A 22,799-nucleotide genomic window follows, 5' to 3' on the forward strand; every position below is an offset into this window, starting at 1 on the left:
CCTTTAGGTTAACGATCTTGTTAAATATTGTTAACCCAATGTTTATAATATCAAATGAGATTTTAAATTATTATATTATCATGATATTATCATGTATGAATATCTCTTAATATGATATATATACATTAAATGTCTTTACAATGATAATCGTGACATATATGTCTCGTTTAAAAATCATTAAGTTAGTAGTCTTGTTTTTATATATGTAGTTCATTGTTAATATACTTAATGATATGTTTACTTATCATAGTATCATGTTAACTATATATATATATATATATATATATATATATATATATATATATATATATATATATATATATATATATATATATATATATATATATCCATATATATGTCATCATATAGTTTTTACAAGTTTTAACGTTCGTGAATCACCGGTCAACTTGGGTGGTCAATTGTCTATATGAAACATATTTCAATTAATCAAGTCTTAACAAGTTTTATTGCTTAACATGTTGGAAACATTTAATCATGTAAATATCAATCTCAATTAATATATATAAACATGGAAAAGTTCGGGTCACTACATTAATGACTGTTATGTACTCGTTATATTAATAATAATTTTAATAAAAGAATTTTATTAGTATAAATATGATGACTATAAAATACGTTTAGTATAAATACATTTAGTATAAATACGAAGATTAAGATAATAAACATATTATGCATAAATAATAAATTTAAGAATAAACATTAGTATGCATGAAATAAATAATGATTAATTGCATAAGTAATCATAAATGTTAGATAACATAAATATAAATGTTAGTGAAGTTAATAAGAGTTAGATTACATAAATATAATTCAGGCGGTATAACCGACCATATATAACATAAATATAAATGTTAGCAAAATTAATAATAGTTAGATTACAGAAATATAATTCAAGCGGTATAACCGACCATATATAACATAAATATAAATGTTAGTGAAGTTAATAATAGTTAGATTACATAAATATAATTCAGGCGGTATAACCGACCATATATAACTTAAATAACATAAATATAAATGTTAGTGAAGTTAATAAACATTAGATTACAGAAATATAATTCAGGCGGTATAACCGACCATATATAACTTAAATATAAATGTTAGTGAAGTTAATAATAGTTAGATTACATAAATATAATTCAGGCGGTATAACCGACCATATATAACTTAAATAACATAAATATAAATGTTAGTGAAGTTAATAAAAGTTAGATTACAGAAATATAATTCGGGCGGTATAACCGACCATATATATAACTTAAATAACATAAATATAAATATTAGTGAAGTTAATAAAAGTTAGATTACAGAAATATAATTCAGGCGGTATAACCGACCATATATAACATAAATATAAATGTTAATGAAGTTAATAATAGTTAGATTACAGAAATATAATTCAGGCGATATAATCGACCATATATAACATAAATATAAATGTTAGTTATGATGATAATAATATTTACCTTACTAATAAATAATAGAAGATAGCGTTAAAGATTTTTTTTTTATTATTATTACCTTGATTAGTGACTTGTGCTTGCTTAGATAAACCTTGATTATATGGAGCACTTCGTGCTGATAACGTGTTATAAATTTGGTGTTTATAACTACCTTCTTAATGGCCTAGTTCTTGACTGTGGACTATTGATAATTATTAGAAGATAGAGAGAAAGAGAGTACATATGAAAATATATATCAGAAGTGTATATTATGTAATATCACATGGTACATATTTATAGTACATATAATTACTGTTCAACTTTGGATTCTTATGATAATTGGCAGCCATCATTTTTGGTAAGTTCATAACAGTTTAGTTTATAAACTTAAATATAGTAAATTTAAGTATGGCCCTAAACACTAAGCATTCTCTGTAAATATTTGACCATTATTTACCATTTATCCTTTTTTTCCGAAAAGAAATCTTATATTAAACAAAAACCCGAGAGCCAAGAAGGTGGCTCAGCCCTGTACACGAGATGCCCTATGCCAGGCCCAATACAGTTGTCGAAATACAACATAATAAGGGCTATGCACAAATTGGAAACACAAACATATATACGAGAGAAAATACACGAGAGTTACAGGAATGAAAATAACACAACCAAGTTGCAGAGAGTGCAACTGTTGAACTTATGAATCATAGCTAATCCAGACAAGATCACGGATCCAAAAGCCACTTCAACCATTCAAACTTACGATTCTTATTTATCAATCACCCAACAATCAATATAGATAAAAGTGTAACGTATGAACTTATGCTTCTCCTTTACAAGTAAATTTAAGTGCTAAGTAAAACATTCATTCTTGTTCAGTTAAAAAGCCCTTCAGTTTATGAGAGGAATTACAAATAAAGATGATAAAGTAAAACACTTCAAGAATGATACTACACAGGTTACAATTGTAATTGAATCCACGGAATCTATAAAAAAAATTAAGAAAAAAAAACAATTTTTTGACAAACATAAAATTTTAACTAAATGGTAACATATAATTTCTATTAAAAGGTGTAAGCTAAAGTTTCTACCTCGGTTGGTCGCCATAATGTTTTCTCCACGCACAACAATCCTCTGTTTTCCTTGTTGTAAGTAATACGAATATTCCAATGTAGAGATTTGACCATGTTCTCAATTTCAGCAATGGTTTCAGCGTTATCAGGCGCAATCAGTTTACCTTCGGGTCTCAAGATCCTGTCAACTTCTGCCATCACTGAAGTTAACTTGCACCTACAAAAAAAAAAAAATTTCGTTCAATTATTCATGTCACCAATTTTTTTTTATTTTTGGAGAATGTTGTCACCAGTTTGACCCGTTTCATTGCTAGCTAATATTTTATTTTGCTTGTGTGGTCCTTTGGAGGTAAACGGTAAACCATACACCAAATTTAAGTAAATGGGTCAAAATAGCCACTTCTATCAGTAGTTGTAGAATCTTAAAACTTGAATTTACCTTTTCTTAAGAGATATGAAAAGATGATCAGCATGCAGATGATCATATGTTTGAGGTAAGTGCTGAACGATTCACACCAATCGTGATATATCCCGAACAGTCCACGCTCATATATAATTGGAAGTGTGTTCGGAGAATTGGTTCCCACCACATTCATCACCCATACTTTCAGATCTTTCAATGTAGCAACAAATCTAGACACGTATAACAACAAAATAATGTTAGATTATACACCGATTAGATCTTCGTTATTATTGTGAAATGAAGTGGTAATAACGAGATAATCGGTTGGAATTAGGGTGTGCACGGTTTGAGAAAAACTGAACCAAAAATGAGGAACCGAACGGATCCGCCACTGAACCTACCTATTTCGGTCCGGTCCTCGATCCATATTTTGCCAAATTTTAGGTCTTTAGACCGAACCCGAAAATAACACCAAAAATAACCAAACCAAACCAAGCCAAAAATATAGTCCGGTCCTCGGTCTGAATTTTTACTACAAACTGGGACTCGAGACAGAACTAAACCGAACTAGTTTGGTTCGGTTCTGTAGCGTGCACACCCCTGGTTGGACTTACCCTCCATAAATCAATCGCATGTCCATTACATTTCTAATAGAAGACCAATCGATTCCCAATCCGTTCAAGTACGACTTGGAGACAACACGTTTCTAGTGTTTGTAGTCAGCGATGAAGTCACTGGGGGCTGGTTTTCCATAAACTCCATTATCGACGCTCTTTAATCCGTACGGTGGTGACATCAATCTTTCGGGCCACATCTTCGGCCATTTTGATCCGCGAACTGATGCATTAACCCGGATTTTATGCATGCATGCCTCAAGTTGCACATTCCTATAGTTCACAAATCATGTTATAGATCAATTTCATCATCATCATCATGACATCATCATCTGAATTTAAGAACTTACCAGATTGCATCTGGATCATCGTTGCTTTCGCATAGAGGTGAGATGTTTTGTTGTCATTTTAGATATCATTCATTAGTACTTGGTTTTCTGTATATAGCAAGATCAGACTTCAACCAACATTGTCTGAATGTGCATCATGATGGTTTATTAATTAAAATGATCACTTATTAAACCACACCAATTTAAATAATTAATTCCATACAAATTAAAAAAATTTGAAGTTGTTGACTTAGTTTTCATATGTACCTTCTTTGAACACCCATAAAAACGACGACCCGGATTTTTAGATGTCCAAGGTGTTCGAATTATGACTTGTCTTCCACAAAAACAATTCATCACCTTCGATTGTGGTTTATGATTCGTGATACCTGCATAAGAAATTTGTAACCAAATATTGAGGAATGAAAGCGTAGATAGAAGGATGGTTTAATCTGATGTATTAAATAGGAACTAGAGAGAATAAAAAGACATAAATAACTCACGTGACCAGCACATGTTGCCATCTAACACCAAATTTTACAGACGTTAGTGCGAAGGACTCTCACCACAAAAACGGCAAACCATAGGGACTGTCAGAACGAGAAAATTAGTTCAGGGACTGTTAGAGGAATATATGAACACTACAGCGACTGTTTGCACAAGTTTGTCCTTTAAATGAGTCAAGTAATAAAATAGCAACTTCCGCAAAATCAAAACCTAGTAGTTCTTCATTTCAAACGAGCCGACTTCCTTCTCTTCTCTGCTAGAATCAAAGCATCCTGATAAAAAAATTTTAGGGCGAAAGGGATGAGAGAAACGATGGTGATAATCAATGATGATTATGAGGTCTGATTAAACCTAATTTTGTTACTATCATTTTACACCATGTTTCTATTCAAATACTTTTTGTTTATCTGCTAAACCCTAGATTTCTTTTGTGTATATTTCACATATATATTCTGTATCTACGAATTGATTAGTTGTTTGATAATCCATGTTGATTATGAGGTCTGACTAAACCTAATTTTGTTATCGTTTTACCCAATATCTCTATTTAAATACGACACAATACTATGTGGTTACAAGGGTCATCTAGTCGCGTGACAGTCACGTGTTGCACTTAACGTACTTTGATAATGCTAAAAACGAACATATATTTCATAGCATTATTCCACAAGAAAGACAAGCTTTTAGTTGCAATTATTCTATTTACAAGTGATATTCGTTTAAATAATAAAAGGTGAAGACAAAAGACAGATTCGACGAATTGAAGACGCAAACGACCAAAAAGCTCAAAAGTACAAAATACAATCAAAGAGGTTCCAATTATTGATAAGAAACGTCTCGAAATTACAAGAGTATAAGATTCAAAACGCAAAGTACAAGATATTAAATTGTACGCAAGGACGTTCGAAAATCCGGAACCGGGACCAGAGTCAACTCTCAACGCTCGACGCAACGGACTAAAAATTACAAGTTAACTATGTATATAAATATAATATAATATATAATTAATTATATTAATTATATATATATTATATTTATAAAATAAATCGTCGGCAAACAAAGAGCCAAAAGTTGGTGAGCTGTATTTTCAAACTCCGCGACTCGCGGAGTTTGAAGGCAAAAATTGCCGCGAGTCGCGGAGCCCCAAATTCTGAAACTCCCTATAAAAGCAAACGAATTCAGATCGCAAAAATATCATATATCCATCCTCTCTATATCTATACGTAAATATTTATATTTATATTTATATTTATATTTTAATTTTAATTTTAATTTTAAATCCTAATAATAAGGGTATGTTAGCGAATGTTGTAAGGGTGTAAGTCGAAATTCTGTCCGTGTAACGCTACGCTATTTTTAATCATTGTAAGTTATGTTCAACCTTTTTAATTTAATGTCTCGTAGCTAAGTTATTATTATGCTTATTTAATCCGAAGTAATCATGATGTTGGGCTAATTACTAAAATTGGGTAATTGGGCTTTGTACCATAATTGGGGTTTGGACAAAAGAACGACACTTGTGAAAATTAGACTATGAGCTATTAATGGGCTTTATATTTATTTAACTAAATGATAGTTTGTTAATGTTAATATAAAGATTTACAATTGGGCGTCCCTATAAATTATCATATACACTCGATCGGACACGATGGGCGGGGTATTTATATGTACGAATAATCGTTCATTTAACCGGACACGGGAATGGATTAATAGCCACTAGAATAATTAAAACAGGGGTGAAATTATGTACAAGGACACTTGGTATAATTGATAACAAAATATTAAAACTTTGGGTTACACTCAGTCGACATCCTGGTGTAATTATTAAACAAAGTATTAAAATCTTGTTACAGTTTAAGTCCCCAATTAGTTGGAATATTTGACTTCGGGAATAAGGATAATTTGACGAGGACACTCGCACTTTATATTTATGACTGATGGACTGTTATGGACAAAAACCAGACGGACATATTAAATAATCCAGGACAAAGGACAATCAACCCATGGGCATAAAACTGAAATCAACACGTCAAACATCATGGTTACGGAAGTTTAAATAAGCATAATTCTTTTATTTCATATTTAATTTTCTTTATTTTATATTTAATTGCACTTCTAATTATCACATTTTTATTGTTATTGTATTTAATTGCACTTTTAATTATCGTACTTTTTAATTATCGCAAGTTTATTTTATCGCACTTTTATTATTCGCAATTTCATTATCGTTATTTACTTTACGCTTTAAATTAAGTCTTGTATTTATTTATTATTTTTTGGTTTTAACTGTGACTAAAGTTTTAAAATCGACAAACCGGTCATTAAACGGTAAAAACCCCCCTTTATAATAATAATATTATTTATATATATATTTGTATTTTTATAAAAGTAAACTAATATAGCGTTAAGCTTTGTTTAAAGATTTTCCCTGTGGAACGAACCGGACTTACTAAAAACTACACTACTGTACGATTAGGTACACTGCCTATAAGTGTTGTAGCAAGGTTTAAGTATATCCATTCTATAAATAAATAAATATCTTGTGTAAAATTGTATCGCATTTAATAGTATTTCCTGCTGAAATTTAAAGCTATTTTATATACACCTCGCATAACTATCAAGTTATTTTTGGCGCCGCTGCCGGGGATTCGCTTAAAAGCCGGAAGCGCAACGCTACATAAAAAAAAAAAAATTTAGTTTACTTTTATTAAAATTCGTTTTTATAAAAATACGTTTTAAATATTCGAAAATATAAAAAGAAAAACAAAAATATAAGTATTTTTAAGATTTTGTTAAATATTTATGTTTTATAAAGTTCTATATTTTTATAAAAGTTTTATTTAAGTATCTTGTTTTTATTTAAAAAATAAAAAAAGAAAAAAAAAACGTCGAATTAAAAAAAAGAACCTGAGTTGAATTTTGGAACCCCGCGACTCGCGGAGTTTACAGCTTCTAATACCGCAACTCGCGGAGTTCTCTCTGACGCGCCTGACAGAACCCTAATTAGCATTAATTACAGAGTAATTATTAATTATTATTATTATTAACCCTAATTACTTATTATTATTATAATTAGTTTTATTTTAAGTTTCTTTTTATTTAATTTATATATTTAGTTAAATTAGTTTAATTAAAATATAAAATTAATAGTTTTAGAAAATAAATAATATAAAAATAATATTTTTATAAAAATTGTAATTTTTATAACTTTTTGTATATTTTTATATTTTGTCTTTTTTTTAATTGTTTTAGCGTAATATTTGTATTTTTCGCTCATATTTAGTTTTAAACTTAGTTTTTGCCATAGTTATTTTTACTTCTAGATTTTTAGGCTTTGCCGTAGAATTCCTTAAGTGCTTGTTCTTTAGACTAAGATTTAAGTACTTTAGAATTTTGCGACGCCTTTTTAAGTTTTAGTTTCTTTTTAAGTTATTTCCATTTGGGATTTAGTTTTTCCTGTAAGCTTTAATATTTTTAGACGACTTTTACCTATGTATCAATTATCATTCCAATTAGTAATCTCAATTTGCGATTATAATTTTAAGTTAGTTGTAGTAATAAGGTTAGGTTAGTCAAGTGTTTTTAAGTGTTATAAGTTTCTTTTATTTTTCCGTCACCTTTATTTTTCAACCATTTTTCTTTTTCGACCTTTTTCGACACGCTCTTTTTCTTTCTTATTTCTCGCTATTCTAGTTTTAGGACATAGATTTTTATTCTACTTCTTATCTAAATTTCTTAAAATTACAAAAATTTATTTTAAGTGGTTAAATTGATAGACATCAAAATTTTCTGGTTCGTAGTAATAGTTGGATTTGTACGTGGACCGGGTTATTGGAGCCAAACAGTCCTCAATTATACTGAGACCAAACGAATCCTGCCCCTCTGCTGCATCTTTTGGCTATTCGAAATGTGGGCAAAATCAGAAAAGTCTATTGATTGGATAACTTATTATAATTTTTCTTTCCTTTTAAAAACTAATAGGATATTCAGTGAATGCACCGAGCAAGACGTTCACCACCTTTTGTACGTTCACCACCTGTAACTAGATCAAGACATTTAGCAAATATTACCGCCGTTGATTTTTCTTTAGAATCGTCATCCAGTCGACCAAGTACTCCAGTTCAAATTTCCGATAATCCATTTTTTGAACCCGACCTCACAATTGAGAATCCGGAGAATATTCAGGAACGATTCATAGATCCTGAACCACTAAACTTTCCTCCGGAACCACCAATCATTCAAACAGAGATTGTTGAGAAATGAACCATTAAATCAGAATCCTCTAGTGATTCCGATTCAACAAATTCAATTATGGAGAATCTGGAACCTTTAAGTATGGAAGACCGAATGAGAGCTAAACGCACTGGCCAAGGTCACGCAATTACTCATCCAGACATTAATGCGCCAGATTATGAAATCAAAGGACAAATTCTACACATGGTGACTAATCAATGCCAATTTAGTGGTGCGCCGAAGGAAGATCCAAATGAACATCTACGTACCTTTAATAGGATCTGCACACTATTTAAAATCCGAGAAGTGGAGGATGAACAGATATATCTCATGTTATTTCCCTGGACTTTAAAGGGAGAAGCCAAAGATTGGTTGGAATCGTTACCTGAAGGGGCGATTGATACATGGGACGTTTTAGTTGAAAAATTTCTTAAACAATTCTTTCCGGCATCTAAAGCCGTAAGACTTCAAGCAAAAATTGTTACGTTCACACAGAAGCCAAATGAAACTCTATATGAGGCTTGGACAAGATTTAGAAAGTTATTGAGAGGATGTCCGCAACATGGTTTAGATACCTGTCAAATAGTACAAATATTCTACCAAGGATGCGACATCACTACAAGGAAAGACATAGATATAGCAGCTGGTGGTTCTATTATGAAGAAAACCGAAACTGATGCTTACAAAATTATTGATAACACTGCTTCCCACTCACATGAGTGGCACCAAGAAAAAGATATCGTTAGATCATCTAAAGCAGCTAGAGCCGATTCTAGCCATGACTTAGATTCCATTTCCGCAAAGATAGATGCTGTCGAGAGACGAATGGAAAAGATGACTAAAGATATTCACTCAATACGAATTAGTTGTGAGCAGTGTGGAGGACCACATTTGACAAAAGATTGTCTCGGTATTGAATTAACAATGGAACAAAGAGAGAATATTTCATACATAAACCAAAGGCCTGGAAATAATTATCAGAATAATTATCAACCGCCAAGACCGATTTACAATCAAAACCAGAATTATAACCGAAATATTCCATACAACAACCAACAAGGTCCTACCAATCAACAATTATCCAATAATAATTACAATCAGCAAAGACCTAATTTTCAAAACAAACCACCACAACAAAACGATGATAAAAAGCCGAATTTAGAAGATATGATGACGAAGCTAGTTGAAACTCAAACGCAGTTTTTCACATCTCAGAAACAAACTAATGAACAAAATGCTCAAGCATTTAGAAATCAACAAGCTTCTATTCAAAATCTGGAACAAGAAGTAAGTAACCTAGCAAGGTTAATAGGTGAAAGAAAACCGGGAAGTCTACCTAGTGATACAAATGCTAACCCCCGGAATGAAACAGCTAAAGCCATTACCACAAGAAGTGGTACAACACTTACACCACCTGAAATACCTGTAACTTCTGATGAAGCTATTCCTACTCCACAAGAACCACAACCTGATCAAGATAAGGAAAAAGAACCGGTAGTTGAGAAGGTTACTGAAGATAACACAGTTAAGGCTAAACCTTATGTTAAACCATACCAACCTCCACTACCTTACCCGAGTAAAATGAAGAAAGAGAAACTTGAAGCCGAGCAATCCAAATTCTTGGATATGTTTAAACAGATAAATGTAAATCTTCCTTTCATTGATGTGATTTCAGGAATGCCTAGATATGCTAAATTCTTGAAAGATCTGATCTCAAATAGAAAGAAAATGGAAGAACTCTTGGCTGTTACCATGAATGCTAATTGTTCAGCAGTGCTGTTGAATAAGATACCAGAAAAACTATCTGATCCAGGAAGTTTCACAATTCCATGTTTTCTGGGTAGTCTTAGTTCAATAGAAGCATTGGCAGACTTAGGTGCTAGTATAAATCTAATGCCATATTCACTATACGCTAAACTAGACCTTGGAGAATTGAAACCAACCAGAATAAGCATACAACTAGCCGATAGATCAATAAAATATCCTAGAGGGATAATGGAAAACATGCTAGTTAAAGTTGGTACTTTAGTATTTCCAGTAGATTTTGTTGTTCTGGACATGAAAGAAGATTCTCAAGTTCCTCTCATATTAGGAATGAAAGGACCCGTTCATATACATTATAAACGATTCACAATAGTTGATTACATTGCTAGGTATTTGACCTCTATATGATATATTTTACAAACATTGCATTCGTTTTTAAAAGACAATCTTTCTTTACATCAAAAATTGACAGGCATGCATACCATTTCATAATATCCACTATCCAACTATAAATTGATTTAATAATAATCTTTGATGAACTCAATGACTCGAATGCAACGTTCTTCGAAATATTCTATGAAAGACTCCAAGTAATATCTTTAAAATGAGCAAATGCACAGCGGAAGATTTCTTTAACACCTGAGAATAAACATGCTTTAAAGTGTCAACCAAAAGGTTGGTGAGTTCATTAGTTTATCATAATCATTTATTTCCATCATTTTAATAGACCACAAGAATTTCATTTCCAGTTCTCATAAATATACGTCCCATGCATAGAGACAAAAAAATAATCATTCATATGGTGAACACCTGGTAACCGACATTAACTAGATACATATAAGAATATCCCCTATCATTCCGGGATCCTCCTTCGGACATGATATAATTTCGAAGTACTAAAGCATCCGGTACTTTGGATGGGGTTTGTTAGGCCCAATAGATCTATCTTTAGGATTCGCGTCAATTAGGGTGTCTGTTCCCTAATTCTTAGATTACCAGACTTTAATAAAAAGGGGCATATTCGATTTCGATAATTCAACCATATAATGTAGTTTTGATTACTTGTGTCTATTTCGTAAAACATTTATAAAAGTTGCGCATGTATTCTCAGCCCAAAAATATAAAGGGTAAAAAGGTAAATGAAACTCACCATACTGTATTTCGTAGTAAAAATACATATAACGTCATTGAACAAGTGCAAGGTTGGCCTCGGATTCACGAACCTAAATTAATTATATATATTTATGTGTTGGTCAATATTTTTCTAACAAATTAGGTCAAGTCATAGTGTACCACAATCCTAATGCTCGAGACTAATATGCAAAAGTCAACAAAAGTAAATTTGACTCAAAATAATTTCCAAAAATCTATACATGATTAATATATAGTTTAAATATTGTCGTTTTATATTTTTAAATATTTTTAAAAGATTTATTAGAGTAAATAATATAATTTATTTATTAATAAATAAAATTTTATATTATATTTATATAATAAAATATACTTTTATATATATTAAGTAATAAAATTTATAGGGTTCATTTAATATTATAAAGATAATATGATAGATATTATTAAAGTAAGTTATTACACGTAGTAAAATATGTTTGTATCAAATATTTATTTGATAAAATAATATCTATAATGATAGTAAGTAAAAGTTGTATTATTTTGTAATAATAATTATTATTATAAAAATATCAATATTTATAATTACTAAGATGACATTATGATAAAACGATAATTCTAATTATGATAACTTTAATATTTACGATAATTTTTAATATTATCTTTAAAATAATAATTCTATTTAAAATAATAATAATAATAATAATGATATTTTATAGTAACAATGACATTTCTATTAAAATGATAATTTTTATTAAAATGATAGTTTTAATACTAACGATAATTTTAATAATAATAGTAATGATAAAAATAATAAGAACGATAATTTTATCTAAATCAATATCTTATAATATTTTAATTTCATCATGATACTCTTACCCATTATTTCCTAATCGTTTCGTTTAATAGCTTTTAATCGTCTTTTATATAGTGTTCGTAATAATGATAATAATAGTAATCAAAATAATTAGGTGTTACAAATATTTGTTTTAATTACACTAATATTAATAATGATAGTTACTATAATATTATTAACGATAATACTAATAATTATCTTAATGATAATATAGTAATAATAATAATAACAATAACAATAACCATTTTTAAATAATGATATATATATTAATAATGATAATAATAATAATAATACCAATAATAATAATAATAATAATAATAATAATAATAATAATAATAATAATAATAATTGGATAATAATAATAATACTAATTATAACTTTAACGATAATAACGATAGTAATAATAATAAAAAATAACAATTTTTAATGATAAATCCTTTTATTGATAAAGATAATAATAATAATAATAATAATAATAAGATAAAACTAGAACGACGATAATAACGACGATAATAATGATCATTTTTAATAATAATACAAAAATTCGATGGACTATAACTTCAAATCCGTTCATCGAAATCATTTGATATCTAAATGAAAAGTTCTTAATTTTTCGCTAGCTTTCCAACGACATGCATATCTTATACCTTATCTCAGTCGCATATATAACTAATTCAGGATTCAACATAACCTAACTAAAGGCAATATCAAAAGTACAAACATGCATAATCCTATATACTCGAGCACTAGTCAGGGATACACTATTAGTATGTAAAAGTTAAATTATGAGTACTCACGTATCAATATTGAGATTCAATATTGCAGGAAAGGTACGTAGACGCAACGGAGATGATAAACACTATATTGATCTCACGAGCATACCCATGAACCATACCCAATCACCTCCATAGCTATAACCCATAATTTCCTTAATCCAATCCCACTCGAAAAACAATTTCGAAATCACTCGGACAGCACTCTGACGTAATATTTTATGTATACTAATAATATCTTGAAATAATACGGAGTAAATATATATATATGTAAATCGATTGAGAGAGTTTAGAGAAAAATATTTTCAAGTTTCTTATGAAATAATGAAACCTACTGAATTCTATTTATAATAGATTTTTGAATTATTAAAGTGAATTATTAAAGTATGAATTATTAAAGTGAATTATTAAAGTATGAATTATTAAAATGAATTATTAAAGTATGAATTAATAAATTGAATTATTAAAGTATGAATTATTAAAGTGAATTATTAAAGTATGAATTATTAAAGTGAATTATTAAAGTTAAAGTAAAGTAAAAATAAAGTAAAGGTAAAGTTTAAATATAGTAAAAGTATAAAACTATGTACGCATAATACGCGTATAAATATATATAATATTAATTTAAATCGTTATATATTTAATAAAATAAAATATAAATATCGTTATCTTTATCATACTGGTTAAGTAATGAGTTGTCAAAAGTGGTTCTAGATATTTATAAAAGTTATATACGTTTTAATAATAAAGTTCTTTTTAAACTGAAAACGTTTTTGTACGTTTGAAACTAAATCAAATAAATATAATAATTTTGTTTTCCAAAACCAAATATATTTTTAAGAATCATTTTGTTTAAAGGTTAAAATAATGGAAATCGTTATATCATAAAATGTTTTAGAAAAGTAGAATCATATATGTTCATAATAGGTTTCAAGTTTTTAAATTACAGTTTGTTGGTGAAGCATGGGATAAAGTTCAAAGGTTAAATAAACGTATGAAATCATCTTAATGAAAAATGTCGAGTTACATAACTTGTCGATATCCAACATCTAAGTTATTTACACTTCACGTTCTTACTTATAAATCACTTTACCATTTTTCGAATGTTGTCAAAAAGAATAGATTTCTTAAATCACAGTGAATCTCATAACATAGACCCGTAATCATATCATAATGTATCTGATAAATTAATCATTTGATATTATCTTCTAATTCCATCGATAAACATATTGAAACAAATACGTTCATGTAAAGTATTATACGTTTAATACTTTATTAATATTCTCAAGTTATAATATATATATACACATATATATACATATTTATTTATATATAATGGTTCGTGAATCGTCGGAATTTGGTCGAGGTTATAATGAATGTATGAACACAATTTAAAATTCTTGAGATTTAACTTAACAAACTTTGCTTATCGTGTCGGAATAATATAAAGATAAAGTTTAAATTTGGTTGGAAATTTCCGGGTTGTCACAGTACCTACCCGTTAAAGAAATTTCATCCCGAAATTTGAGTGGAAGGTCGTGAATGATAATAAGTATGTTTTCATGATGCATACAGGCTGAAAATTAGAGTTTTATCATCAGCGAATAATTTGGATAAACAATCCATTTATATGAAGAGTACGAATGAAGCTAACATAGAAGAGTGAAATGAGTAAGTGTAGATTCATCTTATCATTTGACGTAGATATGATTGATTTTTCAGATTTCAAGGGATTTGAAGAAAATCTTTGTAATAAGATTTGATTCTCCGGTAACAAAAGGAATTAGGATCTGCTTTAAATGCGATCGTCCATTTTAATTCTTCTGTCGGAGATTTTCTTATAAATTCACCTCCTTTGTTTTCTTACAACTCACACCTTATGTTGATGCATTTTATGCAAGTCCCTAGACATCTACCCACGTCCATTGTAGGTACAACAGTTTACAGGCCACCATGATCATTCGTTATTATCCTATCCGTGTTTGTATGTGGTTACAGCAACTGCAGGAACGACATTTGGATGTTTGACTATGTTAGACTTAGTCAGACGTCTGAGTGAAGCCTCACTCGTACGGCTGACAGGCTCATACGCACGGTTGATGCTGAGCTAAGTCACAATTACAACCTAAATGAGAAGACACGAGTGAGTGATCACCCGTACGGCTGATGAAGCCAACTCGTATGTGTGATGGATGAATCGTACGGGTGAGTCAACAGCAGGGGTATATAAAGTCTTATGTTCTTCATTTTAGTTAAGAATCTCATTTGTTACACACACTCAGATCAGGTGAGCTCCCCGATTCTCTCTCAACCCAAATCACCCAGGTGGTGAATAATAGCTCTAGGTGTTGATCTAATCACACTTGATTTAGTTGTGGTATGACTAAATTAATCCCAAAAAGGTTAACCTATTCACTAGAGGGTTTGATTCACTTATTCCGTCATTGTGTGAGTTAAATCTGTTGATTTCTAAGTTCCTAGTCATGTTTCATCACCTTCTATTCTTTCCCCCTCAACTCATATTTTAAAGTATTCATCAATATGCTCCATCCAGTTCTGATTCTCGATATACTTATAACTTTCATATCGGTCATTCTTCTTTTTCATCTACCGCCGGAAGAATCTATTTACTTCTACTATACTCTTGGGTTTATAGTGTTTCTAGTTCTCCCGTGTCTTTATATTGCTATATGCATCGATATATATGGTTTATAATTTTTGGTTTGTCGTTGGGCTTTATATCTTTCCTTATATTTCAAAGTCTTTGTTTCTATCTTCTATAATCATTGTCATCCACAGTTAATGCTCTCTTTTATTTGCTGCAATTTATACCCCAATTTCTATTTTGGAGTTTTGTCCTTTCGTTTCTTCTTCTTGCGATTAAGCACCGCTTGTAATGGTCCAGAATTCACAGATATGAATTTCGGAATGAACATTGTTAATGTTCTAGGAAGGAAATTGTGATGGCACGATCTTGACTTGTCAAATTACTAGAATACCTTGGAAAAGGCCGAATCATCAAGAAATATTTTCTTGATATTTTAGAGGTTAAATAGAATACAAGAGTCGTATAACATGGCACATGATGATGTTATGATCTGTGAATCATCACGTTCCATTTAGAAACTCAGCATGAATTACTGTAATATAATCACGTTGATCAAGTGTCATTATATTATACTAACTCATGCTTCAGTTTCCAATACTACTTCAAAAACATTCATATTTTAAACTCAAAGGTTTACAGAGTATAGGAACTAAACAGTTTCCTTTTTGATGTAATACAGATAGCGCAAAGAGATAAATGATTCCAGATAAGAATAGTTATGGAAATATCTTCAGAAATATGGAGGATATTTATAATGAAAGATACAATGATATCTTAGAATTTCTAATATCAGAGGATGATGAAGAATATTGTCTGTAAGGGTTTAGTGTCAGGAGCAAGGTATTCGTTAATGACTTCAGTAGACACTGAATCATTTGGATTCTTTGAAGGCAGGTTCAGTCTTTGTGATTTGTCCACAGCCTCCTTCATACTTTACTCAATCCGTTTTCTAGTTCCAAAACTTCTCTATTTCTGAGCTTTGTTAATACACTAATCTTTATCATCAAACTTTTTACTGCTAAGGTCGTTTATAGTTTTTGTTGCTTCATCAGCATTTCGAGAACTAGTTCGCGGTTCAGAGTGTTTTTCAAAAACTTCACATTCGAAGTATGTAAGCCTTGGAAATAGACGTTATGTATAACTGTTGGCGTCAACATGCTGTGAGATTTCACAATACTGATTGCTAATTCCCAATGATTCGTATGGCAATTCTCTTTACAAGAGGCAGATGAGTAAATGATGAGGTTTCGATAAATATAAAGATTCTTCAGAATGCCCAAGATCAGTGAAGTTGTTGGTAAGTTTATTGCTAATGTGGTGGAATATGAAAGGTTCTCCGGTAACAAAAGGGTAATCACATATATCAAAATTATGATAAGGCTACTCCGAATGAAAAAATTGAAGTTGTCTTGTTGGAGCTGTGATATAATTTGCTACTTTGCAAAGGAATTGCAAGGTTATTTTGGCTAATAAATGCCAAGAGATCTGACACATATATGTGTTGAATTATGACTTTGGTTTCTAGAGCTTTTTAAGTACATAACTGTGGGTAATATGTGGTTGGATCATCATCTCGATTGCTCATTATTTGAAGTGTCTTCAGAGATTTTCGAAGGGTTTGAACACAGATTGTAATCGTTTGTATACATTTGATGTTCTAACACACTTTTGAAGTCAAAGTATAGCTTTGAAAGATGTAGGAATCTAAAAGTGATGGTACCGGTTATATCTCGAATTGAATTCTGAGATTTTAAAATCAGAATATGTAATTGGGTTTGAATGAGTATGGTAGTTTTGATTTCTATGAAAGAATGTATATTATTGTGAAAGTAGGAAGTATAATTGATAATTTGCTTAATCTGATTCGAAGAATGTAACATATTAATTGTGAATTTATATATATCTCTCGGATATTACCTACCCGTTAAAAATTTTTCACAATTAATATTTTGTACATAAGAATTTTATTACAGTCTTTATGAAAATATATATGTATATATTCTCCTCAGATGTAACATAGATTTTAATGAGTTAATACTAAATTAAACTCATTCGATTTACGGTTGGAACTAGAATTGAATAATTCCTTGAAGGCTTTAGAGGTTACATAAGTATTTCTTCAATAATATTGAAATTATGAATCAATACTTCGTTATTTGTTGAGATGTGATGTTGGTTTTCGTTAAATTCTTGTGAACTTCGCAAAGTACGAATGATGTTATCTGAAAAGTTTCAGTTACATCAATGATGAAGTGTAAAATCAAATATATACTTGATTTATTAGGAATTGGAACTTGTTGAATAGAGACAGAGATTGTAGTTAACGATGGTTAAGTTGCGGGCGAGGGACATACATTATTGCATATTTGTAATATGAATTAACCGAGTAGTTAAGATTCACACATAATAGCTTAGCACGGAAATATTTATATTTTTTATTTCAAAATATATATATATATAAAATATATATATAATTTCTTCAGAGGGAATGAGTTAATTCTTCATAACTTTTTGATACAATATACACGTTATTGATTCGTAATGATGTCCATAGTGATTCTTGAACTGACGGAGTTTATGTTATAGGTATTGTTGATTCTGATGTTGACTGTACTGACGATGCTGGTGACGTTGACGGTACTGTTGATGCTGTTGGTAAAACAAGTTTAACTTGTTAATCACACACCATTTTTGTCAGGGTTTCTACTCTTCCCTCTATCATTTTGGTTCGCTTAACTGATTTATGATTAGGGTTAGATTAGATAATCTCTAAGATTTTAGAGATTATATAATCGCCGCGGAATGTTTCTCCAATGAGGTTATGAATTAATACTTCGTCAGTTATTGTTGTTGGTGCTCCTTGGTATCTATGGTGCGTATGACGTTGATGCTCGTGGGACAGATTGTGAAGTTAAGGTTTACAACGCGGTTGTGGTTGGAGGTGGTAATGGTACTGTTGGCGTTGATGATGGTGGTACTGGTTATGCTGCTGGTGCTGCTGCTGGTGTTTGTAATCTCTGCACCATATTCTCCAAAGCCACTACCCGAGCGCGAAGTTCGTTGACTTCTTCTATTATTCCAGGATGATTGTCGGTCGGAACGAGCGGATAAATAAAATCTAGAATTTGATGTAGTATATAATCGTGACGAGATACCCTGGAAATGAGAGAGAAAATGGTGTCTCTAACAGGTTCGCCGGTAAGTGCTTCAGGTTCTTCGCCAAGAGGGCAATGTGGTAGATGGAAAGGATCGCCTTCTTCTTGTTTCCAATGATTGAGGAGGCTACGAATCCATCCCCAATTCATCCAGAATAGGTGATGACTGATTGGTTGATCCATTCCGGTCACACTGCTTTCGGAGCTTGAGTGAGATTCCATTTCGGAATCCGAGTGACTTGAACTGATGACAAATTCCATTTCATACGATTGGATAAAGGATTTTTGATATAAAATGATTTTTCGGCTATCGGGTGGTATTCTATTTACATAGGATATCTATATATAGAGATCAAAAGAATTCATAGATTACGGAGGAATTTGCGGGATATGTCAGGCAAAGTTTAAAGTAACAGATACGATAAGATATGATTTAGCAGATACGTTAAGATATGAATTTTGTCTATACACTACTCATGCAATTAATGTAGCAAGATGTGTCTAGACTAATAATGATAAGCAGGTAATTTCCTATGGATGATAAGCAGATGATTTCCGACTAGAAATGATAAGCAAAACTTTTGACATGCAGACACGGTCGAAGTCCAGACTCACTAATGCATCCTAACGACTTATCAGTTAGACACACTAATGCAAACCTGGTTCGCTAAGACCACCGCTCTGATACCAACTGAAAGGATCCGTTCATATACATTATAAACGATTCACAATAGTTGATTACATTGCGAGGTATTTGACCTCTATATGATACATTTTACAAACATTGCATTCGTTTTTAAAAGACAGTCTTTCTTTACATCAAAAATTGACAGGCATGCATACCATTTCATAATATCCACTATCCAACTATAAATTGATTTAATAATAATCTTTGATGAACTCAATGACTCGAATGCAACGTTCTTCGAAATATGCTATGAAAGACTCCAAGTAATATCTTTAAAATGAGCAAATGCACAGCGGAAGATTTCTTTAACACCTGAGAATAAACATGCTTTAAAGTGTCAACCAAAAGGTTGGTGAGTTCATTAATTTATCATAATCATTTATTTCCATCATTTTAATAGACCACAAGAATTTCATTTCCAGTTCTCATAAATATACGTCCCATGCATAGAGACAAAAAAATAATCATTCATATGGTGAACACCTGGTAACCGACATTAACTAGATACATATAAGAATATCCCCTATCATTCCGGGATCCTCCTTCGGACATGATATAATTTCGAAGTACTAAAGCATCCGGTACTTTGGATGGGGTTTGTTAGGCCCAATAGATCTATCTTTAGGATTCGCGTCAATTAGGGTGTCTGTTCCCTAATTCTTAGATTACCAGACTTTAATAAAAAGGGGCATATTCGATTTCGATAATTCAACCATATAATGTAGTTTTGATTACTTGTGTCTATTTCGTAAAACATTTATAAAAGTTGCGCATGTATTCTCAGCCCAAAAATATAAAGGGTAAAAAGGCAAATGAAACTCACCATACTGTATTTCGTAGTAAAAATACATATAACGTTATTGAACAAGTGCAAGGTTGGCCTCAGATTCACGAACCTAAATTAATTATATATATTTATGTGTTGGTCAATATTTGTCTAACAAATTAGGTCAAGTCATAGTGTACCACAATCCTAATGCTCGAGACTAATATGCAAAAGTCAACAAAAGTAAATTTGACTCAAAATAATTTCCAAAAATCTATACATGATTAATATATAGTTTAAATATCGTCGTTTTATATTTTTAAATATTTTTAAAAGATTTATTAGAGTAAATAATATAATTTATTTATTAATAAATAAAATTTTATATTATATTTATATAATAAAATATACTTTTATATATATTAAGTAATAAAATTTATAGGGTTCATTTAATATTATAAAGATAATATGATAGATATTATTAAAGTAAGTTATTACACGTAGTAAAATATGTTTGTATCAAATATTTATTTGATAAAATAATATCTATAATGATAGTAAGTAAAAGTTGTATTATTTTGTAATAATAATTATTATTATAAAAATATCAATATTTATAATTACTAAGATGACATTATGATAAAATGATAATTCTAATTATGATAACTTTAATATTTACGATAATTTTTAATATTATCTTTAAAATAATAATTCTATTTAAAATAATAATAATAATAATAATAATAATAATAATGATATTTTATAGTAACAATGACATTTCTATTAAAATGATAATTTTTATTAAAATGATAGTTTTAATACTAACGATAATTTTAATAATAATAGTAATGATAAAAATAATAAGAACGATAATTTTATCTAAATCAATATCTTATAATATTTTAATTTCATCATGATACTCTTACCCATTATTTCCTAATCGTTTCGTTTAATAGCTTTTTGATGTCAAAGCAGAGGGGTATAAAATACTATTAAATTTTAGCAGAAAATACTATTAAATACGATACAATTTTACACAAGATATTTATTTATTTATAGAATGGATATACTTAAACCTTGCTACAACACTTATAGGCAGTGTACCTAATCGTACAGTAGTGTAGTTTTTAGTAAGTCCGGTTCGTTCCACAGGGAAATCTTTAAACAAAGCTCAACGCTATATTAATTTACTTTTATAAAAATACAAATATATATATAAGTAATATTATTATTATAAAGGGGGGTTTTTACCGTTTAATGACTGGTTTGTCGATTTTAAAACTTTAGTCGCAGTTAAAACCTAATGTAAAATATAAAATAAATACAATACTTTAAATTAAAGCGTAAAGTAAATAACGATAATGAAATTGCGAATAATAAAAATGCGATTAAATTGCGATAATTAAAAAGTACGATAATTAAAAGTGCGATAAAATGAAATAACAATAAATAAAAGTGCGATAATTAGAAGTGCAATTAAATATAAAATAAAGGAAATAAAATATGATATAAAAGAATTATGCTTATTTAAACTTCCGTAATCATGATGTTTGACGTGTTGATTTTAGTTTTATGCCCATGGGTTAATTGTCCTTTGTCCTGGATTATTCAATATGTCCGTCTGGTTTTTGTCCATAACAGTCCATCAGTCATAAATATAAATTGCAAGTGTCCTTGTCAAATTATTATTATACCCGAAGATAAATATTCCAACTAATTGGGGATTCGAATTGTAACAAGGTTTTAATACTTTGTTTAATGAATACACCAGGTTATCGACTGCGTGTAAACCAAGGTTTTACTACTTTGTTAACAATTACACCAATTACCCTTGAATGTAATTTCACCCCTGTTTTAATTATTCTAGTGGCTATTAATCCATTCCCGTGTCCGGTTAAATGAACGATTATTCGTACATATAAATACCCCGCCCATCGTGTCCGATCGAGTGTATATGGTAATTTATAGGGACGCCCAATTGTAAATCTTTATATTAACATTAACAAACTTTCATTTAGTTAAACAAATATAAAGCCCATTAATAGCCCATAGTCTAGTTTCCACAAGTGTCGTTCTTTTGTCCAAACCCCAATTATGGTACAAAGCCCAATTACCCAATTTTAGTAATTAGCCCAACATCATGATTACTTCGTTTTAAACAAGCATAATAATAACTTAGCTACGAGACATTAATATAAAAAGGTTGAACATAACTTACAATGATTAAAAATAGCGTAGCGTTACACGGACAGAATTTCGACTTACACCCTTACAACATTCGCTAACATACCCTTATTATTAGAATTATAATTAAAATTAAAATATAAATTATAAATATAAATATATTACTTCGTATATATTGAGAGAGAGATGAAAATATTATGTGTAAAATTCGATCAGAATTCGGTTGGCTTTATAGCCAGAAATGATTTTTGGGGCTCC

The sequence above is a fragment of the Rutidosis leptorrhynchoides genome, chromosome 5 (genome assembly GCF_046630445.1).
Source record: "Rutidosis leptorrhynchoides isolate AG116_Rl617_1_P2 chromosome 5, CSIRO_AGI_Rlap_v1, whole genome shotgun sequence".
Lineage (NCBI taxonomy): Eukaryota > Viridiplantae > Streptophyta > Magnoliopsida > Asterales > Asteraceae > Rutidosis > Rutidosis leptorrhynchoides.